Here is a 27,515-nt window from a genome sequence, read left to right on the forward strand (position 1 = left end):
AAATAAATAAATAAATAAATAAATAAATAAATAAATAAATAAATAAAAATTTTTAAAAAAACAAAGATGAGTATTGGAAACATTACACTAAGCTTAAAAATCTAGACACAAAACAGTATCTATGAAGTTCAAGAACAGGCAAAATAATCTATGAAATCAGAATGTAGTGGCCTTCTAAGATGTAGCTGAACTGGAAAGGGACAGTAGGGAACTTTCTGGATGATAGAAATGTTCTAGATTCTGTTTAAGGTGATGGTTACATAGGTGCATACTTTTATCAAAAGCAATCAAATTGTACACTTCGGATCTTTGCATTTTATGATAAATAAATTTTATTCAATTTTTCAAGTGACACTATAAAAAAAAATTTTAGTTCCTGCTGAATTATGTAATTTTCCATCTAGATTTCAAAAGGTATCAAGTACCAAGTAAAATAAAACTCAATGACCCATACACCTTACATGAATCCGAAAGGTTCCAAAGTTTACTCACTTAATATTCTACAGATTAGGAAAGGCATATCCAGTATGAAAAGACACAACAAGAACAAGAATGGAGTGTCATGTTATCTGCTTCTTCCCTTCACCTCCCCACAGTGTTCAACCTCCAAAGAAAGCCCACCTGAATGCTCTGAAGACCAAAAGTTGTCAATAAGCTTTCAAGCCTTGTCACCATAAGGTAGGAATAACTCCAGACAAAACTTATCATCAGAACAATAACCAGGACCAACCTAAAAGCAATCACTCCTTTGGTAACCCCATCAAGGTCATTCAAGTCAGTGAGACTGACCTTTCTCAACATTAACCCAGGATTCTAATCAAGCTGACATGGAGATGAACTTATTTTGTCCAGCTGGCTACAAAAACACATGCATGAATTCTTTCTTGCTCACCCTCAAGCTAGCCTTTCCCTCCCCTTCTCCTGTTTCTTTTCTTTTTCACACATGCACAAACAGTCACGTCGTCATATGAGACAAGTGAACACTGAATCTTAAGGGTAGAAAAACAGATGTTTTCCAATTATCCTTCACAAAACCATATTTTATATCGGGTTCTTCTATGGATTTATAACCAATGAAGAGATGTTACTACATTAGCTCATGGAGGGGGATGATAAAAACTGGAAAGGAAGAGTCAGACAAGGCAAAGAGAAGCTATCCAGAAGGCTGCAATTGGAGAAGCATGACAAATGGGCAGCACAGTTTTAGAGGGTTCCGGCAGAAAGGCAGATTGCCTGACTGGGAGATTCTCCGCAGCTGGAGCATCGCACACACCATCTGGAATTTTTTAAATCTGCTTTCCCCAGGTGATATGATTCTCAGAGTGCCAGTGGAGATGAGAAAAGAAGTAATTGTATAGCACAGAACAGCTCCAAATGCTCCCCAAATTAGTTAATGAAATCTTGTTTGAATCAGTTTCAGCTTCCCCTCCACATTGAGCCCCTAGTTTTGTGTTGTTGTTCCCCCACAAAAAAAAAAAAAAAAAAATTGAATGGTAGGAGTTTAACCCCTAAAGGTTTTCTGTACAGTGGAACAAAACATGATTCCCAGAACAATGGTCAAAAATGGTGCTCCAACTGTCGGATCTGGTCCAAATTTCCCAAGACAGGCCAACAAAGCTTCATTTTCAGTCTCACTCCTCTTGACTGGTCTTAGCACTACTTTTAGCTGTTGCCAAATGGAGAGCCTACAGATTGAGGTCCCCTGTTTTCGTTCCCAGATGGTCCAAACTTCAGATTTAAAACAATAAGGGAAAATATAATTTTAAAAATCAAAAGCAACCATAAACCAAACTCATAAAAATGAAAGGCTTTGGTTTTATTTTTTCACAGTATATATCTGTGAATATGGAGGGGGTGCATGCAAGAAAAGGAGAGAGAGCTTACTGTGGAATAGGAGGGTGAGGGAAGGAATAAAAAGTAGCAGGAAAGGAATTCTGCCTCTATCCTCTATCCTCATATCTTCCCCTAATTGACTTTTTTTTTTCTCTCCTATCTTGTTTTATGCCAGAAGTATAAAGCAAACTTTTTCTATGAAGGGCCAGATAGCAACTTAGCAACTATTTTGGGTTTTGTGGGCCATGAGGGTTATGTCACAAGTACTCAACTCTGCCATTGTAGCATAAAAACAAACATAGACAATATGTAATGAATGAATATAGCTTTGTTCCAACTTATGAATAGCGAAATTTGGATTTTAAATACTTCTCGCATGTCATGAAATAATATTATTGTGATTTTTTTAAACTACTTAAAAATGTAAAAACCATTCTTTGGTCTCAAATCATGCAAAAAAAAAAAAAAAAACAGTCAGCAGGTTGGATTTGGCCCATGGGCCACAGGTTGCCAATCCCTATTTAATACCAATAAATGCCATTATTCAAGGTTCAATTCCAGAACTACACAATGGCTGCAGCAAGAGTCTCACATGATGTCTTACTCAGAGTAGTTTTTCAAAATTGAAGTGTTCCATTATACCATGAGGAACTGTGGTAAACTTTTCATTCTCAGGATCACAGATGTCGAAAGGTGTAAATAAATAAATGTGTATCTAAAATAAATTCCTTTCCTGCTTTTAAACTTAAAATTTTCTCCTTTACCTATTCTTTTTATGGATCTTCTTCATTCTTGTTGGCATCAAGAAAGGGTAGTGTCTTGATGATCATAAACATTTTCAAGTATCTACCAGTGCTTCACTGTGGTGATGATAAAGATTAATATAGAGAGCAGTACATTTCTTTTCTCTTTCTCCCCCCACCCCACTTTTTTTTAAATGAAAACACCAACATGTCCACTCAAACAAATTAGCATCTCTATGTCGGCAGACTATTTGCTGGGAACAACAAACTCCTACGTCATTTTGAAAAGGGAAAAAAAGCTGGATACGAAAAAATAAGCAAGAAGAGTAGTTTATAACTTGTAAGTTTGGGCATAGCACTTTTCACAAGACTTTTCACTAAAGGGACCATTCTTAGCCAAAGGTACCAAGCCAGGAGCTGGTGCTACAGATATGGTCCTGGCCTTAAAAAACTTACAGTCAAGTTGTGGGGACATACGTATGAGGCAAAAAGAAGAGTAATATAGTAAACCACAAATACTTCACAGATTTCAATATATATTAAAATATACAGCAAGATAGAATCCCACACAGATATTTTAAAAATGAAAGCTTAGAGAAATTGTATGAGAAAAATCCAACTAAAAAATACATTGAAAAAATACTTCCTGCCTCACAAAACAGAATTAGAAAAATACTCAAAAAAGCCATAATAAAGTATAAATCCCCTCCCTACTCCCCTCCAAAAAACCTATGGATAAAAAGGAAGGATCATCCCAAAAGGAAAAGAAGACAATTACAAATATAGTAAAATATAAGAAATAAATCACAAAAGATAAATGATAATAGGGACATAAACATGAATGTCCTTGTGACATATATTGGGAGTTATATTTTTAGGTTTAAAGTCAACAGTGAATTTAAAAGTTTGAGCTAGTAGTGTTTAAAATTCTACATAAAATGCAAATATGTGGGGAATGCAAACTGGTGTAGCCACTGGAAAACAGTATGGAGGTTCCTCAAAAAGTTAAAAATAGAACCCCCATATGATCCAGTAATTGAACTACTGGGTGTTTACCCAAAAAATACAAAAACACTAATCCAAAGGGATACATGTACACCTATGTTTACAGCAGCATTATTTATAATAGCCAAATTATGGAAGCAGCTCAAGCATTCATCAACAGATGAATGGATAAAGAAGATGGGGTATGGTATATATATATACAATGGGATATTACTTAACCATCAAAAAGAAGATAGCAGGAAGGGAAAAATGAAGGGGGGGAAATCGGAAGGGGAGACAAACCACGAGAGACTATGGACTCTGAGAAACAAACTGAGGGTTCTAGAGGGGAGGGAGGTGGGGGGATGGGTTAGCCTGATGATGGGTATTAAAGAGGGCACGTACTGAATGGAGCACTGGGTGTTATACGCAAACAATGAATCATGGAACACTACATCAAAAACTAATGTTGTAATGTATGGTGATTAACATAATAAAAAAAAAGAATGAGATCTTGCCATTTGCAATGATGTGGATAGAGCTAGAGAGTATTATATAAGTGAAATAAGTCAGTCAGAGAAAGACAAATACCACATGATTTCACTCATATGTGGAATTTAAGAAATAAAACAAACAAGCAAAGACGGAAAAAAGAGAGAGACAAACCAAGAAACAGATTCTTCACTATAGAGAACAAACTGATGGTTACCAGAGGGGAGGTGGGTGGGTGGGAGGGGTAATGGGTGAAACAGGTGATGGGGATTTAAGAGTATACTTATCATGAAAAAAATAATAAAATAAAATAAAAGGATACACAAACCATATCAAAATACATGCAGAGAAATGTCTAAAGAAACAAAAAATAAAGACGTTTCTGAAAGTGAAAAAAAAATCCAAACATGGGCAACAAGAAAAAACTAAAGATACAACTAAGCATCTGGTGGTAGGTACAGGTGACAAATAATCCAGGAACTCAGAGAAGGCTGAGGGCTGGGGAGTGATTTACAGAACATAGTTACACAGAGAGCACCACAGGAAAGAAATGCAGATGTTGAGGAAGGGGTGATGATGGGAGGGAACTTGGGCAGGATGGAAAGCTGCCTGCCCTTGACAAAAGGAGTCAATCCACTGGAAAATTATGCAAATAAGACCCAGACAAAATAATGTCAGACCAGACAGCCGGGGAAAACCAAACTCCAAGATGGTCTAACATCTCCTCTATACAATCCATCTGTGGCGATAATCAATGAGCATTTGAATCATAAAGTTATTCTGAGATTATCTAATCCTAGGCATTAATTTTATAGATAAGTCTTCAAGCCAGAGAGGTGAACTATCTTATACAAGGTCACATCATGAGTTGATGGCCGGGTCTAGGACTCCAAACCTAGTACCCTATCTCCAGTGGTCCAGTGTGGTCCAGTATGCTGTCCATTGCACCACTCTGCCTCCACACCAAGTCCTCAAGTGAGGTGTCCATTACTGTTACTCTCTCAGGAATTTCTGAAAGTTGCCTTTCAGTATCTGAACTTATAATTGTAGTCTGTAAGTTCAACGCTTAGCAGAATAAATGTAGCTGGGTTTTATTGTTGCTTGTTTTTTATCATTACAGCATCGCCATTACTGATTGTGTGGCCTTGAGCAAGTAAGTTACTTTACCCCCCTTAACTTCAGGTTTTATATCTATAAAATAAAGGTAATAATAGTACCTCCCACAAAGGACTATGGTAAAGATTCAGTAACATTTTACATATAAAGCATGTAGTACATGTCCTGGAATATAATAAACAATAAGTGTTAGCTATTGTTAAAGAAGACGTTCACCCTCTCCCATATTTCTGCCCATGAGCAGCACCACAGCATAGTTAGTGGTTAGGACAGTAAAGAGCATAGACTCTGGGTGCCTCCTAGCTGTGTGGGCGTTGGCAAGTTATTTAAACTCTCTGTGTCTCACATTCCCTATCCATAAATTGGGTCATTGTAAAGATAAAATGAGATATTATATGTACACAATATCTTTTTAAAAATAGAAATGCTTTAAAATAGAAGCATTTGTGGGGCGCCTGGGTGATTCAAGTAGATTAAGTGTCTGCCTTTGGCTCAGGTCATGGTCTCGGGGCCCTGGGATAGAGCCCCGCATCGGGCTCCCTGCTCAGCGGGGAGTCTGTTTCTCCCTCTCCCTCTGCCCCCCCACTCATGCTCTCTCTCAAATAAATAAAATCTTTTTAAAAAATAGAAGCATTTGTTAATAAAAAGATATAACTTATAGAAATTTCTGTCTGCTAAGAAGTATGAGAGAAAAATTTGGCTTTTCCCCATGGTTGGGTATGAGATAGTCATTGTATATGCTTATAGTAAGCTCCTGGTGGTAGTGTGAGGAGTAGGGGGAAATAGGCGGAAACTTCTCCAAGACTTCTATCAATTTGCCACCAAAATCCCTATCATTAAGTCTTCTGTGCATAACTAAACTGCCTATAACTAATTCTTACCAGTCAGAAAGAAGAATGAAATGTACCACACTTCCAACCTACCCCTACTTCCTCACAGATATTTGGTATTTAGTAGCTGAATTTTCTCATTAAACATTTTGAGGGCTTTTTTTTTTTTTTGAGGGCATTTTTAAATAAAGTTTTTTCTGTTGCATTTTCCCCAACTCTCTATCTCTCTGTTGTCCACAGATATAAAGGCCTAGAAGGGGCGCCTGGGTGGCTCAGTCGTTAAGCGTCTGCCTTCGGCTCGGGTCATGATCCCAGGGTCCTGGAATCGAGCCCCGCATCAGGGTCCCTGCTCCACTGGAAGCCTGCTTCTCCCTCTCCCACTCCCCCTGCTTGTGTTCCCTCTCTCGCTGTGTCTCTCTCTCTCTGTCAAATAAATAAATAAAATCTTAAAAAAAAAAAAAAAAAAAAGGCCTAGGAGCCCAGTATCATCACCATGGCCTTCAACCAGGGCCAAAATCCTAAATCTGGAACTGAGGGATCCACTGAGATTGCAGCCAGTAATCTGTCCATAGGCATAGCCAATGGTCAGAGCCAGAAGTCATGAAGTAAGTAAAATTAATAACCAAGACCTAAGCCAAGAGCCATAAAACAAAGTTGGCAAGGAAAGGCAGGGAAGGGAAATGGGTGTCAAAGTTAAGCCAAAGGAGTTACAAACACCTTATATTACCAGAACCACCTAGAGGCCATTGCAAACTGTTACTGCTGCTTTAGGCACAGTCTCCTTAAAGACTACTGACCAATGGCTGAGCCATAAGGAGCAGTCAGTTTGGAAGAGAACATTCTCCTTAGCCAATTCTCCTATTTTCTAGTTTCCCTTATCCTGGTGTGCTATTTCTAGCAATGTAGGCTTAGATATGAATCCCTTCCTTCTTGGGCCAGTAATTTAAGCTCTATGAACCTCAGCTAGCTCATCTGTTAATAATTCTTACCTTCATCGACTTGGTTTAAAGATTGTATGAGAATACATGTGAAAATCTTGAAGCTTTGATAAAATACAAATGAATTTTTTTGTAAGACACACTATTAAAGTTAAAAGATAAATGTTAAACTGAGGGAAAATACTTATAACAAATATTTAAAATGTCAATATCCCTAATAATTCAAAACTTCTACAAATCAGTATAAAAATATCACATAATATAACACAGAGAGAAAAAATGGCAAGGCATAAATAGGCAATTCACAGAAAAAATACAAGATGCTCAACCCCACTGGGGATCAGGAAAGTGCAAACTAAACAGGGAGGTACCACTTTTCAACTTGGCAAGAATTAAAGAGATTGATAAATACCCATGCTGGCAAGGATTTGGGAAATAGGATACTCATATATACAGTTGGAGGAAATAGAAACCTTTTAGGTAGGCAATTTGCCTGTAACATTTAAAATGTGACTAACTTTTACTCCAGTTATTCTACTGCTAGTAAACTATCAATCAGAAATACTATCATAAATTCATAAAAATACATGCACAGGTTATACATTAAAAATAACTGAATTGTATATAAATGTGTGCCTATATATATATATATACATATATATATATGTTATATCTATATCTATACCTGTTAAAAAGAAAACCACAGGCTCAAAATGATATCACTTAGGCCAAGTCACCAAACCAGGGGTTAATACCTAATCTAACTGCAGTTTTGATATCCTCCAGAAATTTAAGTCTTAACCAGTCAGAAATTTTCTTTTTTTTTTTTTTTAGGTTTTCCTTTTTTTTTTTTTATTCTTATGTTAATCCCCATACATTACATCATTAGTTTTAGATGTAGTGTTCCATGATTCATTGTTTGTGCATAACACCCAGTGCTCCATGCAGAATGTGCCCTCCTCAATACCCACCACCAGGCTAACCCACCCTCCCACCCGCTCCCCTCTAGAACCCTCAGTTTGTTTTTCAGAGTCCATCGTCTCTCATGGTTTGTCTACCCCTCCGATTTCCCCCGCTTCATTCTTCCCCTCCTGCTACCTTCTTCTTCTTCTTTTTTTTTTTTCTTAACATATATTGCATTATTTGTTTCAGAGGTACAGATCTGAGATTCAACAGTCTTGCACAATTCACAGCGCTTACCAGAGCACATACCCTCCCCAGTGTCTATCACCCAGTCACCCCATCCCTCCAACCCCACCCCCCACTCCAGCAACCCTCAGTTTGTTTCCTGAGATTAACAATTCTTCATATCTGTGAGATCATATGATACATGTCTTTCTCTGTTTGACTTATTTCACTCAACATAATACCCTCCAGTTCCATCTACGTCGTTGCAAATGGCAAGATCTCATTCCTTTTGATGGCTGCATAATATTCCATTGTATATATATACCACTTCTTCTTTATCCATTCATCTGTCGATGGACATCTTGGCTCTTTCCACAGTTTGGCTATTGTGGACATTGCTGCTATAAACATCGGGGTGCACGTACCCATTCAGATCCCTACATTTGTATCTTTGGGGTAAATACCCAGTAGTGCAATTACTGGGTCATAGGGTAGCTCTATTTTCAACTTTTTGAGGAACCTCCATACTGTTTTCCAGAGTGGCTGCACCAGCTTGCATTCCCACCAACAGTGTAGGAGGGTTCCCCTTTCTCCACATCCCCGCCAACATCTGTCATTTCCTGACTTGTTAATTTTAGCCATTCAGTCAGAAATGTTCTGATCAGTGCCAAAGAGTTTATCTGACCTCTGCTTCCTCTGCTAGGGAAAGTGACCTTGCCTGGAACAACCCTTTTCATTTGCTAATAACTTCCTTGCCCCAACCTCCTTCCTATAAAAACCTTTCATTTTGTGCATCTCCTCAGAGCTCCCCTCTACCTGTTAGATGGGATGCTGCCCAATTCTTGAATCATTTAATAAAACCAATTAGATCTTCAAATTTATTTGGCTGAATTTTGTTTTTTAACATACCGTTGCTATAAATGTTATATATGTGTGTGTGTGTGTGTATACATACACACACACACACACACACATATATATATATACACACATAAATATGTTTATATGTGAACAGAAAAAGGTCTGGAAGTTTATACAACTATTAATGGTATCAATTCCAGGGAAGTGGGATTGGAGAACATGGGGAGAAGGGACCTTAAATTTTATATATATTTATGATATATTAAATATATACATAGTGTATCCTATAATTTTCTCCATTCGAATGAACTTTTCAAATTTTTAAAGAAAATGTTCTGCAGATCATAAAGCAAAGTACAGGTGTTATTCTTCTTAAATTATACCTTATCAACCAAAAGAAATTTAAGGTGACATACAAATGTGAAGTGTTATTATTTATTACCAGAATTTCTTACTTAAAATTATTTTCAAGTTAAGAAAAAACAGTTGTATCAAGCCTTCCATATACATTAAAATGTAGTAATTCTAGGTTTAAAGTATAGAATTACAGCTCTCTTTAGAAAAAGTATGATTAGAGGGGCACCTGGGTGGCTCAGTTGGTTAAGCATCTGCCTTCGGCTCAGGTCATGATCCCGGGGTCCTGGATCGAGTCCTAGGATCAAGTCCTGGAATCTAGCCCTGGGATCAAGCCCCACATCAGGATCCCTGCTCAGTGGGGAGTCTGTTTCTCCCTCTCCCTATGCCCCTCCCCCTGCTTGTGTGCTCTCTCTCTCTCTCTCTCTCAAATAAATAAATAAAATCTTTAAAAAACAGGGGCACCTGGGTGGCTCCGATGGTTGAGTGTCTGCCTTCAGCTTGGGTCATGATTCCAGGGTCCTGGGATCGAGCCCCACATCGGGCTCCTGGCTCAGCGGGGAGCCTGCTTTTCCCTCTCCCTCTGTCTCTCCCCCTGCTCATGCTCTCTCTCTCTATCTCCATGTCTCAAATGAATAAAAAATCTTAAAAAAAAAAAAACAAAACAGAAAAGTTCCTTGTAAACTTTAGCAAGTTTTATCCTTCTTTATTATTCTCATGCTTAAAAGCATATTACAGACATTAATACTATTCTTAGAACATGACACCATATCTGACCTAGTTGTCTTCTAAAGTAATTACCCCAAACTAAAATTTCCTTCTTTTTATATCTTTCCCTTTTCTCAGTTTATTAGATCATTTTAAATCTGAACATATTTCTCTCAGGTACAAGATCACCAGCTTTGTTTTGTGAGATATAAGCAAATTAAACATACATGCTTTCCATTTCATCATGCAAGGTAACATAAAAATATTACAAGTTCATCAAAAAACAAGAATTCTAGTAAACCATGTTAAGCTCAGAGGCAAATGGGGCCTTAATGTGCCCTTTGCCCCCTCTGTGCCCAGTTCTTCAGTACCGCCTCCCAAGTTATCCCAAGCACCCTTCTAATAAAGCCTGCTTTTAGGAAAGGATTTGAAAAGCAAATTGATGAGTAGAAAACATACAAAGGAATAAAGCTATAACTGTTAAATTTCAGAAACTGACTTTTTAAATTCCATGAGTACCCAATATTTCCAGGTACTGTATACAATATGAACCAAATTGATGGGCCCTATTCTCAGAAAACATGGAGAATAGATAAATAAACAAGTAGTTATACGAAAGTGTGGTTTGCTATGATAGAGTTAAGACAGTGTTATAAGAGGGGAGGTTTAACCAAGTGCAAAGGATCAGAGAATTCTAGAATTCTAAGCCAAGGAGTGAAGAGTGAATGAGCATCAACTAGACAAAAGTTTGTGGGAAGAAGAATGAAGGCATGAAGAATGCCCTCCTGACACCTCTGAAATCACATCACCCATTCATCCAAAATATATGTCTGACTCTGACGAGTAGTGAAGTAGGAATAAAATTCAAACCTTCTAACTTCCAGTTCTTTTCATCATTTGGAACACTAGATCCCTGGCATCCTCACCTCTCTTCAGCTTCAAGTGGTCAAGGAAAACAACCAAACTAATAAAATAAGTCACAGAAAATCACAAATGCAGAGCACAAAGTCAATAGATACGGGCAGACAGCTGGGAAAATGGTTTTGTAAGACTTTCTCTGAAGGACAAATGTTTAGGACAAAACAAAATTCCCAGCAACGGTGTAAATGCTCCTAAAGATTGTAGCTTTGGCAGGGCAGTAAATACTCAACCCCAATGTCCAAACAGAACAAATATCTGGACAGTCTCTGCCAAATCAAGATTAAAAACTTCTGAAATAAAGAATAGCCAGCAATAAATTTATCCATTTTCAGCTAAGCAATATTTAGAGGGGAATTTACAACTCTAAATGCCTCTGCTAGATAAAAAATCTCAAATCAATAACCCAAGCTTCCACCTTAAGAACCTAAAAAATGAAAAGTAAATTCAACCCACAGCAAAGAAAGGAAAGGAAAAAATAAATAGTAGGTTGTAAATCAATTAAGTAGAAGTTAAAAAGGCAAAAGTAAAAAATAAATGAAACCAAAAAATGCTTCTCAGAAAAGGAAAAACAAAAACAAAACAAAGTTTGTCAAATTTTAGCAAGACCCACTACAAAAAAAAAAAAAATGAGACGATAGATCACCAAAATCAGAAATGTATAAGGACACATAACCACTGAATCTGCAAAAATTAAAAGACTGTAGGGGAGTATTATGAACAGTTTTATGTCAATAAATCAGACAACTTAGATGAAATGAACAAACTCCTAGAAAGGTGCAAATAACCAAAACTGACTCAGGAAGAAATAGAAAATTTGAATAAACCTATAATGAGTCAAGATACTAAATTAATAATTTAAAATCTTTGCTCAAAGAAAATACCAGATCCAGATGGCTTTACTGGTGAACTCTACTAAGCATTTAGGAAGAAATAATACCAATCCTTCATAGACTCCTCCAGAAAACGGAGGAGGAGGGAATACTTCCCAACTCATAATATGAGGTCAGTATTCTCCTGAGAGTGCTTTATAAACCTGGTCCGAACAAAACCTAGGATCACAGAACTCAGTTAATTCTGATATCTTTGGGTTCCAGATGGATTCTTAATGTGAGCTAGGAAGCTGGAAATGTTATCCAAGTACACATTAAGAAAGCTCTAGAACCAACCTGGATTTCAAAAGTCCTTTAAAAATGTAAAACTATCCCATGAAGAAATTGAGAATAGCTACCTTAAAAAGCTATAAAAGAACATCCTCCTCTCCCCTATTTCTGCCCAAAGAAGTTAGTAACATATATTTTGGCTTGCAGGGCAATACTAGGATCAAGTCATGAGGGCCAGGCCTTTCAGTTCTCAAATCACTTTATAGTTTTTAGACAACCTTATTGGTTTAGGTTTACTACATCTATGGAAAATAAGTGATTGTCCAGTTTAAAAAAAAAAAATCTTTTTCTTCCCTCTCTTCTTCCTTTTTATGTACCTAATTATATGTACACCACAGTTATATCTATATAGTACAAATACAGAGAATGAAAAAACAAGCCACAGACCAGAAGAAAATAACTGTAAATCACATATCTAATAAAGGACTTTTATCTAGAATATATGAAGAACTCTCAGAGCTCAATTACAAATGAACAATACAATTATTTAAATGGGCCATATTTTTGAAAATACACTTCTCCAAAGATGATATACTGGTGACAAATAAGCACAGGACATGATGCTAACATCATTTTTCATTAGGGAAATGAAAACTAAAACCACAATTAGATACCATTATCTTTCAATTAGAATGGCTAAACTTACGAAGACTGACCATACCAAGGATGTGAAACTACTAAAACTTCCATACAATACTAGTGGAAGTAAAATGATTACAGCCACTATAAAAAATGGTTTGGTTTTAAACACACACTTAAAAAGTTAAACACATACTTGCCAGAGAAATAAATGCATATATCCATAGAAAGACTCGCACAAAAGTATAAATAGTGGTTGCATTTGTGATAATAAAAAACTGAAAGAAAAAAACAAAAGATGTCCATCAACAGGTAAATGGATAACCAAATTGTGGTATAGTGATACAACAATTATTCAGCATTAAAAAGGAATGAATTATTAATACATGCAACAACATGGATGAATCTCAAAATAATTATGCTGAGTGAAAGAAGCCAACAAAAAACAGTACATACTATATGATTCCATTTATATAAAAAAGTTTTAAGTGCAATCTGATGTATAACAGAAAACAGGTCAGTGGTAGCCTAGGGATGGGGGAGACAGAGTGAAGCAGAAAGAAGGTATTATAAAAGGGCATGAGAAAACTTTTGGGGTATATAGATGTGTTCATTATATTGATTGCGGTGATGATTTCATGGGTGTATACAAATGCTAAAATTGATTACATTTTATGTTTTAAATATGTGCAGTTTATTGTATGTCAATTAAACAAAACCATTAAATTTTTTATTTTATAAATTTCTACTATTTTAAAGATTATATATCTTAATTACATTCAGTTACATTTTTCTGCTAAATGCTATTGCTTTGAAAAAGATACTACACAGAGACTCGTCACGTGGAACCCAAGTTATATTTGAGTGTCAGCTGTCATTCTTATTTCACAAATAAACACACTGAACACCAAAGTGGATAAACAACTTGACCAAGCCCATAGAGACTGTACATGATACAGCCTAGATTCAAACTCTGATCTGTCTGGCTCCAAAGCCCATGTTCTTCACACTGTTATAATCCATGGGAAAAGTGGAATACAAAATGATATGGACACTACACTGAAATTATCTAAGTAAGGTAAAAGAAAGATAATTTCTTACCGTAAAATGATTTCATTTGGGTTTTAAGTTGTTAGCCTATTGTTCCTTGTGGGATACTATTTAAAATACACTAGTTTGTACTATCTTGGCCAAAAAAACAGTATTTATAAAATGCTTTTGTTGCTTCTTACTTTTCTAGTAACAATATAAACCAGGTCTATGGCATTTGGGAAATAATGGCTTTGAACACAAATACTATGATACATTTCCTTCTTAAAGCCACAGATTCTGTCAGTGTCAGTATCTTTGACATTGACTATGGAGAGCCTGGAACCAAGTACTCTTAGATATATGAGAAAATATTGTTTAGAGTTCATCACATTGTTTTCCTTGGCATTAACCTGACACTGCTCAATCATTTTGTAAATCTGAGTGATGCCAAGTCTACATGTTTCTGATTTAGTTCCACTTAGCAAATCAAAGTGCTGTTTTATGAGTGCCGTTTGAGATTTAAGGCAACACTCAACTGGTATCCTTTGAAATAAGGAGACTGAGTCAGAAGCCATCATTCAAGTGGCAGATGGGTTAAAGATGCTTTATACAAACCAGCTCTATCAGTTTCCACTGAAGTCTATGCTCTTGCCAAATGCATTCTCTTAGAATATACAATGAGATTTTTTTTCACATTTATAGGCCAAAATTCCTCTTGCAGCCACATCTTGCTTCAGTTTTTTTGGAATAAGTTTCTATCTCTTTTATATAATGCTGATTATGGAATATTTGAAGCCATGTTGCTTGAAATCTAGGGGAGTCAAGAAATGTAGCAGAATTGATAGGGAAATGAAGTACAGAAAATATGAGACCAGGGCTAATAGAAGTGCTCATATTCAAAGGCAAATAGATGAGAAATAAATAGAAAGAAATGGGAATGTGTAAAATCACAGATCTTTCTTGAAATGAAGGTGGAGCTAAGATGGAGTGAATGGAGATAATCTAGGTGTCTGGAATTTTTAAATATTGCCATAAATTCACATAGTTAAATAGAAAGACAGGTGCTAATCGCACTTTCTCTCTTCCTTTCTCTTAGTTTCTCACCCACTTGCATATTTCTCCAACTGTCTAAATTTTTTTCTCCTACTCAACAATGAGAAAAAGTGTGGTGCAATGAGACTTTAAAAAGGAGAAGGAAGAGGAGGAGGAGAGGAAGAGTAGAAAAGGAGATGAGAGAGAAAGTACTAAATGGGAGAGCGGAGAGGAGAGAAAAAGAAAAGTATGAAAACACCTGAGCACCTTTATCACTAAAGCAGTTTGTTTTGCTAGAGGGGAGCTGGGTGAGGGGATAGGGTAACTGGGTGATGAGCATTAAAGAGGGCACTTGATGTAATGAGTACTGGGTGTTATATGCAACTGATGAATCACTAAGTCCTCCCCTGAAATTAATAATATGTTATATGTTAACTTCATTGAATTTAAATAAAAAATAAAAAAATTAAAATAAAATAAAGCAGTTTTAAAACATGGTCTCAAATTTTTTGACTCTTTCCATCAATAAATGGGCTCTATGTCCCCTCCCCTTAAGTCATAGTAGTCTTTTGACTGCTTCTACCAACAGAGTATGGCAGAAGTGATACTATGTGATATCCAAGATTAGGTCATTAAAGGCCAAACCATTTCCACCTGTTTCTTTTGGAATATTTGTTCTCTGGAACCTCTAAGGACTCCACAGCTTGGTACCCAACCACCACACTGGCAGAAACCCAATTCATATAAAGAGGCCACAACAGGTGCTCTAGTCAACAGGTCCAGTTGGGTTCAACTTTTGAGTCATCCTATCCCAGGCATCAAAAATGTGAGGGAAAAAGCCAGGACCAACTTCATAGGCATACAACCTATATTGTCACACAGGGGCCCACACTCAGAAGGGTCTTAGTCTTGGTTTAATCTTTGTTGTTGCCATCTTAAAATTCTTAATAATTTTATCTTTGAACTTGTGTTTTATAGGTGAAGTCCAATGGAATATGAGTGTGAGCAGAGGAGATGCACACAATATGCATGTCTGCCACAGTTCCTTGCTGTCCCATTAGTATATAGCTTTTGTGATGCTCACTACACAGCCTCTATAGCATACTTACCTTATACTCAAAGTCCTGTGCTCATAAGAGCTCTGTGCTTAGTTTAAATGTCACCCTCTTAAATTCTTTTTTTTTTTTAAAGATTTTATTTATTTATTTGCGAGAGAGAGAATGAGAAACAGAGAGCGTGAGAGGGAGGAGGGTCAGAGGGAGAAGCAGACCCCCCGCCGAGCAGGGAGCCCGATGCGGGACTCGATCCCGGGACTCCGGGATCATGACTTGAGCTGAAGGCAGTCGCTTAACCGACTGAGCTACCCAGGCACCCAGTCACCCTCTTAAATTCTTAATGATTGTATCTTTGACCTTGTATTTTGTAAGTCAGTCCATGGGACAATGCAGCATACATGCATGAATAGAGGCAACAGGTGCAAAATGCATATCCCCACCATACCCTGCCATCCCTTTCACATATAGCCTTCATCATGCTCTGCAAGCACAGACTGTTGACAGATCTACAATATGTGTAAGTTCAGGGAGACTCAAATTGAGTCCAGGATAAGTATGTTTTACACCTATGCTTGAGTAAGCAGAGGCACTAACAGCCTGGAAAAGTCACACTTTTCATTTAAACTAGAATTTGCTTTGAATGCAGGAAAAAGGCAGTAGCATTCTAAGAAACTAGAACAACGAAGGAAGCCTATCATATCCTCTTACTCATGTTCCTTCCTCATATTAACCAACTACCTGCAATGTAAATGATGACATTAAAAGTTAAGGGAAAGACAGAACAACCCATAATTCTTTTTCCTTTTGATTCTTCCTTATTGATCAGTAAGCCAAAAGTATAGAATGTTGGTAGAATGTGTGCATATCAAAGAGTGAAGTAAAAATTGTTGAGATGGACTACATAGTATTTCCACTGTTGTGGTAAGATAAAAATGGGTGCATGGGTGAGCTATAAAATACAAACCATGTAATTTCTGTGGTTTTGCATATAAGTTAAATGCTCTTATATTTCCATTTAAAACTCACATTGTACAATATAAAGATGAATAATGGTCCACCTCCTCCCATGTGCTGCTTCGATCTCTCTACAACACCATCTGTCATGTAACCTAGATCCAAAATGCAGAACTCACAAAGTCTCTAAGTCTCAGGTTCCTTATCTGTGAAATAGGAGTAATGAGACTCCATAGGATGGTTTGAAGATTAAAAATAATGTTGTTAAAGCCCTTAGAGTACACTATCTGGACATATTATTCAATAAGTAGCTACTAGAGTACTACTCTACTATGAAAAATGATGGTGATGACAATGACAATTTTCTAAAGCTACCGATTCATTTTGGGACAGCTTTATTGCAGAGTCCTTCCATACAGTGAATTAAAACATGTTTGTCTTTTTAAATTATACTGGTCATATTTCATGAGACCCTAGACCCTACCGGCCATGTTTAATCCTTCTTCCCCAGCCCTTCAGATGACTAGAGACAATGACAGGGCCTGTCACTTTGCAAACTTAAAGAGTTGCTACACAGCCTGTTCAATGTCTTTGCTAAGGCTGACCACTCCAGTTAAGCTCCTGAATATTGCACAGTCAGCTGATATTGCTTCCTCAGAAATTCACAGTTATTCTGTGCTATATTCTGTGTTATACCTAGGCAGGTAAGTTGCTATCACCCACCTTACATATCCAGTCTCAGCTACATTCTCAGGCCATATACACTTCAACTGAAAAAGTTAGGGGGGGTGAGAAATTCTTGACCAGAATGTTGGTTCCACAAGGGAAGAGATTTTGTCCTCTTTGTTTACTGCTAAATTTCTAGTATTGGGCTCATACCAGATACACATTATTTGTTGAATGAATGAAAAAACAAATTCACAGGGAGAATAAATACCATTAGGTATGCCATTACTTCCACCCTAATTCCTAGGAACCTCAAAGTTCATATTTACCCAGGTCCTAAGCAAAGGCCTTAACAAGCAAAATACAAAAATATCTGAATGTCAAAAACTACATTATGTCACTTGGTAACAACAACAACAACAAAAACCACTAATATGTGAGTGCTATCTATAAAAACACATAAAAAGAAGGTAACAACTAAGTCATCTTCCAGCACTGAACATGCCTTTAATTAGAGATCTCTACTTTGGCGTTCAACAACTAAGACAAGAGTTAGAAAATTGAGAAGATGTTTGGAAAAATAAAGTTTTTGGAAATAGTCGCTATATAGAAAATCTAAAGAAACCAGACACATTTCATCCAAAGAAACTGAGCCTTCAAGAATTTAAAGGAATATTACATTAATGATGGTGAAGGCTGTTCTGTTTCCATTGTAATGGAACAAAAGGAATAGCCTTCAATTATAGCAAGAGATCCCACTATAATACTGAAAATCAGAATTCACATCTTAACGGATGTGAAACACCGGCAAAGGCTGCCAAAAGAGATATGAATTCTTCAACTCTACAGACTGATGAAAAGAGTATCCATCTTTCTAAGATTATTTAAGTGGATTTCTGCCCAAAGGAAAGGGTGAACTAGATAACTTCAAGGTCACTATTCTACAGATTTTTGAATCAGATTCAACTGTGACAAATAGGGCATTTCCAAGTACCTAAAGTAAATCACCTAACAGGTCTAGAAAAAATTTTTAACCCTCCATTTCATTTTTTATAAGATCTTGTATTTAAATAGAATTTCACAATTTACAGTGGGCTTTTGGGTTTTTCACCTCTTTATTTTTATTATGACATGATACCCCAGATTGCCTGTTTAAGCTTGAAGGATAAAGGGGGAAAGGAAAACAGATCAGAGGACTTGGTTTTAAATAAACCTAGAACAGAAACTTATAAAGGCCTCACTTATGATGGAGAATGTAGTTTCACAGAATATAAGACAAAGGGAGAAGACTGCAAAGATAGACCCAGGGCACAGAGAACATTCACTAACCAGCAGTAAAGGTCTTTTCTTCCTCAGTCCAAACAACACTATTCCTTGGTGCACTGTGGACAATCCGGAGGACAGTGAAAACTCCTCCAGCCCTTCTCAACTATCTTGTCATTTATTTTTTCTTGGAAAGAGGTGTTTGTTGAGAGGGGCTTTTTCCCTCCAACAAATAAGCTTTTTGGTGTCAATGATGGAAAAGAAAATGTCTTGAAGGAAAAAGAACAAATGGCAAAGACATGAGAATTTTGCAAAAGGCTGAAAATGCCTGTGAGAGAGAAGGCGTTGTTCTTTTGCAAGTCTGAACCTTGCTTTTAAGCAACTGCTCAAGATTTTCTCCCAAGAGTCATTTCAGGCCAGTTACCCCATTTTCAATCTGAAACAGAAAGTGCAGCTATTGGAAAAAGTCTGCTGTTCACAGCCAGGTCAGAAAGTCCGAGATTTCTTTGGCTTGTGCCCTTTGCAGAGAGGACCATAAAACTCCATTCCTCCCCATCCTGAAATAAATGCTAGGCAGAATAATGTTCCCAGAATGTCAACAGAATGCCACAGAGAAACATTTGCTTTTCTTGGTAACCAGTGCGTTTAAGGGCACTGAAGTCCATATTTTCAATTCCAGAGAACTAAGGACAATGACAATTTCAGGCTTTTTTCCCCCTAAAGAAAATGCTTGAGGAAATTAAGATGTAAAATGGCCTTTTTTCTAGCAAATATATATATTGGCCCCTTTCACTAAGAAACCATTTGGTGCGTATTAGCTCCCAGGTAGGTCAAAAGTCCTCACAGAAGGATCCAAATGTTCTCAGGGCATGGGTTTCCCCTTATACTCAGAGAGTTATTTTTAAAGTTAGATATTTCTGTAAACAAGCCAAAACTGAGCCTCCCTGGGGAACCATTTTGCTGGGCAGGTTGGCTCCACTGGTTAGAAATTGATTTGAAGGAAGCCAATGATTTGAATTGTACCCCTTAAGGGATGATATTCTAAAAAGCAGAAACAAAAACAAAAATAAGAAAACCCAGTAAGACCAGAGATAGTGCCTCTTATAAATGCATGCCTTTGTTGCCAGCAAAATAGCGTGATTATATCTGAAGAAGTTAACAGAGTAGAACCTGCAAAAACAAGTCAGTGAATCAACTGGCCCCTCAGTCAATGCTGCCCAAGGCACAGAAGGTACATAAAAAGTAACAAACTCAGCAGTAAAAAAGATCAGCTTTGCTTATTTTGTAATTCTCCCTCTCCTGGTCTATATCCTTCACATGGCCAGCTCAAAGTACACCTTGAACACCAACTTTTCTACCTCTAGCACCCTTTTTTCTCATCCCCTCTACTACCCTTCACTTGGCCTGCAAAGCAAGAATCTGTGAGTGTATCCAGAGTAGATACTAGTGGGCCTCAGCACTGCCCAGCAGCAGCAAAAAAAAATCCAAGAGGGGGTTTCTCTTGCTAGGTTAAGCCACGATGGCCCGATATTGAATCACAAAGGAGGAAGGGAACCTGGAGTTTATTTAGATCAACTCCTATTTCCAAAAGAAGGAACATGAGGCCCAGTGATATCGAGTAATTTGTCCAAGTCTGTGTGCTAGGGCTAACACAGAGGCCCAAGATGGCTTACCAGAACAACAGCGTGCTAGGCTAGGGCTAGTTGAATGCCTGCGCTTAGTAACCTACCTCATCTCTAAGTAACGGAAAACTACAATGAAAGGATAAAAGCTGAAAACTGTTTTTTCTTCATGTGTCTCTTTTTCTCACCCAAAGATTTTCATATTACCCTTTTCTACCTTGAATCCCTTCTAAGATATCCATCATACTGGTTCCTATATCTATTGGTTCAATATTAAAACTTTCCTGAATGAGAAAGATAATGATACTTATTAAAAGCATTGAAAGAAAAGTGAAAACATAAAAATGATGTGAGTATAAGAGGCTTAGAGATAATATCTGTGAAACTATTTTTATGAAGAGAAATGACTGGAATTTTATCCTGATATGAACTGAGACTGGACAAGAACACTATAAAATGTGAAGTGCTTTCAAAGCAAAATCCAAATTTCGCAGTTTGGCATTCAAAGGCCAAAGTTTGGTCCCAACTTTTTTATCTCCACTAATACTCAGGGCATTCTATGTTCTAACCATACCAGACATCTCACTGCTCCTCAATATCTGTATCAAGCACTCATCTAATTCCTTTTTTAGGTTTATCACTCCATCTGGAATACTGTTCTCATTATCCCATCCACACCTCTGTCACCAGGCAAAACCACAGTCATTTTCAAAGTACATCAGAAATGATCAGAGCAACTTGAGGCCCCTCCAAAACAGCAGGCAAATTTGAACTTTTTCTCTCCAGTTTCTTCTCTCCCAGAATCTTGTTTCTTTGTCTGTTTCAAGAACTTGCACACTCTGTCTTCTGTGCATAGTGTAGTATGACTGCTCCCCTGGATAGCTGGGACTGAGTTTTCAGCCCAGAGTGCCGGCCCTCAGACTAGACCTGCCCTCAGACTAGCCTAAAGAAGCCACACAATCAATGTTTCTTAAATTGAATTCCAGGTTTCAAAAAAAGGAAGCATTAATAATCAGCATTAAACAATCCACATATGGTAATACATAAGTACTTTCATCTGAAGAGTTTAAATGATGACCTCTCTCTATATATATATTTGAGTTGGATTTCTTATAGAAAACAAGTGATCCTAATCTCATCTTTCATTCAAAGAACAAATGTGACAAAGTCTCAAAATGAAGACTCCTTTCTATTTACTACTATGCAAAAAAAAGAACCATTTCTCTCCTTCTCAGGATTGATAAGTTCGAACTCCATCCAACCCCCAAATAAGATCATGCAGAGAATCATTTTCCCATTTGTTGAGTCCAAAAGACTCCTAGCAATTCTCAAATTCTAGACACCTTCATTGAGAAAAACGCATCCACCTATGGATGAAATATACCACTAGTTTGGAGAATGTTTGGTTTTCTCTGTATTATTCCAAGTCTAAAATTATAAAATGAGAATGATTTTGGAATGTTAGGGTTTAGTACTTTATTTTCATTGCATTTAAAAGCATATAACAAGCAAAAGATGAAAACTAGAGCCATGTCTTGATGTTTGAAAAATCATGTGTACTCTTGAAAACACATTTGCAGATCATAAATGTTTGTAAACTTAAACAGTAATGGGCAGGACCCATATTTTGCATCCCTGGGCCATCTTAATCCATCAGTGTTGACATTACCAAAGAAAAACTTCCCTTTCATGGTTAGTAGTTTGTCCCTCTCAGCAGATCTGTGATACTTTCTGGCGTCCCACACAGGGAATTATTTAATTTAATTTCTAAGGGCCAGATCCTGCCCTTGGATACGTGTGAGCAGTAAGTATTGACGTCAATGGAAATTCTGGGTGTGCATCTGAGGGCAGACCATGGTCCTCTGCATATTCCTAATGTGACTGCTGAAATTCTCTTTGTTAAGATTGGTTTGATTTGGGCTCCCTTTCTCTTAAATGTGCACACAATACCAGAAGTGATGCACAAACGCTGTGAACAAATGAAGAACTTCGCAGCCAGGTTGGATCCTATGTGGCCTTCTGACCTAAGGAAAGAACTAGATTTTAAGTCCTCTTTGTTCCGTGGTCTGTTATTGCCCTGATGACTAGCCCAGAACAAGGTTTTTTCATTTCCAGATCCATTTCCTACTTAAAGAGAAAATAATACTTGAGATTCCAATTAAAGCTAATAATTTTTAAAACAGTTATTAAGAGTATTAGAATGAAAGCTGCACTCAATTCCAAAATAATTTGTCTGTCTTTAGCCACTAAATTGTGGTATTTTTTTATTTGTTGTTTTTCACTGAATTGAACTGTAAACCTAGTAATTCCAGGACATTTATGAACTTGCATACAAACAAAGACAAACTGATAAAATGGCAATCTGGAACCACCTGGAAACCTGAGACTCATCCCATATTTGTCACTCTTCTTTGTCTGACCTCCACCCCACCCTGTCCACACACACACAACCACACATATACAGTTAGTCACCAAGACCTTTCAATTATATCTCCTTAATAACTCTTAAGTCTCCCCCTTCCTCAGCTCCTCTATCTTTAGCCCTGTTCATTTTTTTCCCCCAGACAATTACAACAGTCTCATTGTTCTGGTTTCCTGTTCCCCTATCTTGAACACTATCCATTTTCCACACAGGTGGTAGGATGATCCTTTTAAACCCCTGATCTAAGAATGATGTTCTCATTAATGTAATCCAGTGGCTTTCCATTAGCTTCAGGCAATACCTGAAGTCCATTATCTGAACTCTCCCCAAATTGCAAATTCAGTAGTTCTCTAGATCCCTTTACCAACCCATCCATCAAGTTCAATAAGATTTAGAAACTCGGAATTAAGCTCTGAATTCTTTACAATTTGTTTAAAACCCTGAGTGATAACAAACATGTTATTCTGTAGAATGGGTGCAATGCATAATTTAAAAACTGAAAATATATACACCATATTTGTTTTAAAAGTTACTAAGAGAAAGACATAACTGTTTTTGGTGATTGTATAGGTCTTGAATTAACTCAGGTATCTAAGAACCAGGAGTTCACATCAAAAACTGATTATCAAAATTTGACTAAATTTTGACATTTATTATCAAAATCAACTTGCAAATAATTTCTTCTAGAAATTCTTCATGTGGAGATCTCAATCCCAAACCCCATTTCTGACAATTCATTTCAAAAATGCAGCTCAACAAAATATTTATTACTTACTTTGCAGGCACAGATTTTCAAAGAGGAATACGATATTTTCCTTGCCCTCCAAAATTATTTTATCACAGTCATGGTCTTGTGTGGCAATTCTTAACCAGATTATTAAAACCAATCTCAGAATGCTGTGACGCCTTCTGATTATTTTAGAATCATTATTCTAACTTGAAAAATCCCCAAGACCTTAATTGTCTGTCCCCCCCTACCCCTTCCTTCCCAAACCTCTCTTCTGATTCATTCTCTGAACAAATCTCCCTACTACACTCCCCTTGCTCACACCTCTCTGCCCACACTGGACTGCTCGTGTCCCTGAACACAGCAGCCGAGCTCATGGCTCAGGGTCTTTGTCCATTACACTCCATCAGCCTGGAACACTCTTCCCCTATCACCTGTATGACTTGTTCTCAACTTTAAATCTTCCTCAAATGTCACCTTCCCAGGGAGTCCTTCCCTCAAAAGCCTACTTAAAATGGAACACCTACCCCAGCACATCTTGATCCCATTTCTGCTTTTATTTTTCTCCACAGCACCTATCACCATCTAACAAAGTATATGTTTCATTTAAGTTTTTCTCTTCCTTCCTAAAATGGTCATTGTGATATTCTGTAGCAATTAAAACAGTGCCTGATACATACTGAATCCCCAGGAAGTATGTTCTGGATGAATGACAGAACTCACTCAGGAAGAACCTGGAGCATTTGGAAAGCTCTACTGCAATAAGACTTCCCCAAAGCAGCAAATCATTATCAGAATATTCTCCTTTCACATTAATTTAAGTATCTATAAATGCTAAATAAAATTTCAGTATACATTCTTAAATGAGAAATACATAAACCAATAAATAGATGACTAGGATAAGAAAAAATATTTCAAAGAATTTAATGTGGTAATCAAAAATACAAAAATATTAATAAATTTTCTAAAAACGATTCTTTCATCTGTACATCATTATTGTACCTTATTCCATTATTATGATGATAGTTTTATATAGGTTGTAGCTCAATATTTTCAAAGTGTGATCAAAGATCTATCTGCATCAAAAACATCTGAGGTGCTTATTGGCAAAAATAGAATTTCCTGCCTCCACTTAAGAGTTCTGGGACCGTGGCCTATAAATCTGCATTTTTCTAACAAGTTCCCCAGGGACCCTTATGGTTACTTACATTTGAGAACTATTGCTTTAGTCCCTCAGTCTGCAAAACCCACTGCAGCCTTCTCCGTCTCAGCCTCCCTCCCACAGGACTCTCCCTGAGTCCAGATAATCTTTAAACTCAAGCACATGGATTTTACCTTAACTAGGGATTAAAAAAAAAACTATATTTTCTCCTTGTGATGGTAATAAGTCTTCAGAGATGTTATTTATGGACCAACATTGCTATCAGTGGTACAAATATTATTTTTAAATTATTAGTTCTTGGCAGCCTCTTGTAATAGTATCCCATAAAATCAAAAAATGAAATAGAAGGTCTAAAGTATCTTAACCTTCTTTTATATACTCCAAGAGACACAGAGCTACAACTACACTTATTAAGTTCCTACTATGTAGCACAGAAAATCATGTTCACTACCTCATTTAGCCTGAACATTGTGAAATAGGGTAAATAACATTATTTGTCCAGAGCCACTTAACTAGTACCTGCAGAACAAAAACTGAACAAATGACTCCAGACTTCTAGTCCACAATTATTTCTAAAATACTCACAGCTTCATCAATCTACAAATAAGGGTTTTTTTTAAGATTTTATTTATTTATTTGAGAGAGAGAGAACACGAGCAGGGGGAGAGGGAGAAGCAGACTCCCCACTGAGCAGGGAGCCTGATGCAAGGGGCTCTATCCCAGGACCCCGGCATCATGACCTGAGCTGAAAGCAGATGCTGAACTGACTGAGCCACCCAGGTGCCCCTACAAAAGAGTTCTTTAAAGCCACATGGGAGACTATGGACTCTGAGACACAAACTGAGGGTTTTAGAGGGGAGGGGGGTGGGGGGGATGGGTTAGCCCAGTGATGGGTATTAAGGAGGGCACGTACAGCATGGAGCACTGGGTGTTATGTGCAAACAATGAATCATGGAACACTACATCAAAAACTAATGGTGTACTGTATGGTGACTAACATAAAAAAAAAAGCCACTTCCTGTGATTCTGGCCTAATTTGCTGTTTCCTTAAAAAGTAGAGTTGTTCTGATTTAAAAAAAAAAAAAAAAAAAAAAAGGACACAAAGTCTCCTATACATGTTCCTTTTGGTATTCTGTGCTCCATTCCCTATTGTGATGTTTCTTGATAGCTTTGCCAACATATTTGTCTGTCCCAGCTGCTTCTAGTTTACCCTTTTATGGGGGCATGAATGCCATTATTACGTCCCTAATTCATATGTCTTGATGTTGCAGTTCTGCCGTATCTTTTTTTTTCTGGTTTCTTTGCCATATACTCTTTCAATAAAGGACATGTTACTTTGTTCATTAACTTAAAACAAATTCACTATGGGTTTTTAATTCTCTGAGCTTTCCTTTTAAATGTTCTTTAACTCAAAAGTTGCTTTCATCTTTGTTACATGCATGAACTCAAATGCTAAGAATCCTGAGGTTTCCAAACAAACCCTTTTAGACAGTGTTTTGAAAGTATATTCTTCAGATCATTCCAGTCTCAAGACATGTAGAGAAAGTGGGGAGGAAGAGGAGAAAGGGTTAGTGGTCAAAAAACCACATTCTATATCCACCTCATTGAAATTCGTATGTATATCAGCATATTAAAAGCTCTGATAAGTCCCTCAGTGAAAAAATGGTTTTACTCAGTATGTCCCAAACTGGCTTAACCAGGCAATCTTTCTCTCTGCGCCCCCCCAACACCTAATAACATCCCACAGAATTTACTATATGGTAAACATTAGAAAATCCAGTAAGTGTATAATGCCTACTATATAATAAGTTCTCAATATGTGGTGGCTATTATTGTAATTATTAATAAGCAGGTCAGTAAATGTCATGACTCAGCTAATCCATTACTCTAAAGACGGCAAGCTATGGTCAAATGTGTTCAATCCAAAGCACCTCCACTGACCCTTGGAAATAATGTCAGTTTACTATTTTCAATGAAAAATTCAGAGAGGAAAAATATACAGAAAATTCTCAGGAACCTGAGCATCAATAGTTCTGAAATGCTACAACTTCAGGATATCTTAAAGCACAATCAGTGATAGTTTGCAGACAGGATGGTGTGAGGGATGGAGACCAACTGAGTTTCAGAGTCAAACACTCAAAACCAACCTAGTCCTTTAAGCTTTCCTCTACCATAGTTTCTTAAGATGTAAATTGAGGGGCGCCTGGGTGGCTCAGTTGGTTAAGCGACTGCCTTCGGCTCAGGTCATGATCCTGGAGTCCCTGGATCGAGTCCCTGGATCGAGTCCCTGGATCGAGTCCCTGGATCGAGTCCCTGGATCGAGTCCCGCATGGGGCTCCCTGCTCGGCAGGGAGTCTGCTTCGTCCTCTGACCCTATCCCCTCTCATGTGTTCTCTCTCTCTCATTCTCTCTCTCTCAAATAAATAAATAAAATCTTAAAAAAAAAAAAGATGTAAATTGAGGAAGGACGCCTGGGTGGCTCAGTCCTTAAGCGTCCGCCTTCGGCTCAGGTCATGAATCCAGGGTCCTGGGATCCAGCCCTGCTTTGAGCCCTGCATCGAGCCCTGCATCTGGCTCCCTGCTCCACAGGGAGCCTGCTTCTCTCTCTCCCACTCCCGCTGCATGTGTTCCCTCTCTTGCTGTGCCTCTCTCTGTCAAATAAATAAAATCTTAAATATATATATATATGTAAATTGAGGATATCACCACCAATTTTTGCTAAGTTGTTGTAAAAATTAGAAATAACACACCTATGACATAGCAGGCATTAAAAAGATAGATTCAGGGGCGCCTGGGTGGCTCAGTCATTAAGCGTCTGCCTTCAGCTCAGGTCATGATCCCAGGGTCCTGGGATCGAGCCCCATGTCGGGCTCCCTGCTTGGCGGGAAGCCTGCTTCTCCCTCTCCCACTCCCCCTGCTTGTGTTCCCTCTCT

The 27,515-nt window shown here is 37.5% G+C and overlaps 1 protein-coding gene across 3 annotated transcripts in view; it reads right to left on the reverse strand.

Moving 5' to 3' along the window:
• Positions 1-27,515, reverse strand: part of HPSE2 (heparanase 2 (inactive)) — a 654,573-nt gene that overhangs the window by 537,056 nt on the left and 90,002 nt on the right. The window lies entirely within an intron of this gene.

This window comes from Mirounga leonina, unplaced genomic scaffold, assembly GCF_011800145.1.
Source record: "Mirounga leonina isolate KUSES-001 unplaced genomic scaffold, KU_Mleo_1.0 Mir_114, whole genome shotgun sequence".
Classification (NCBI taxonomy): Eukaryota; Metazoa; Chordata; class Mammalia; order Carnivora; family Phocidae; genus Mirounga; species Mirounga leonina.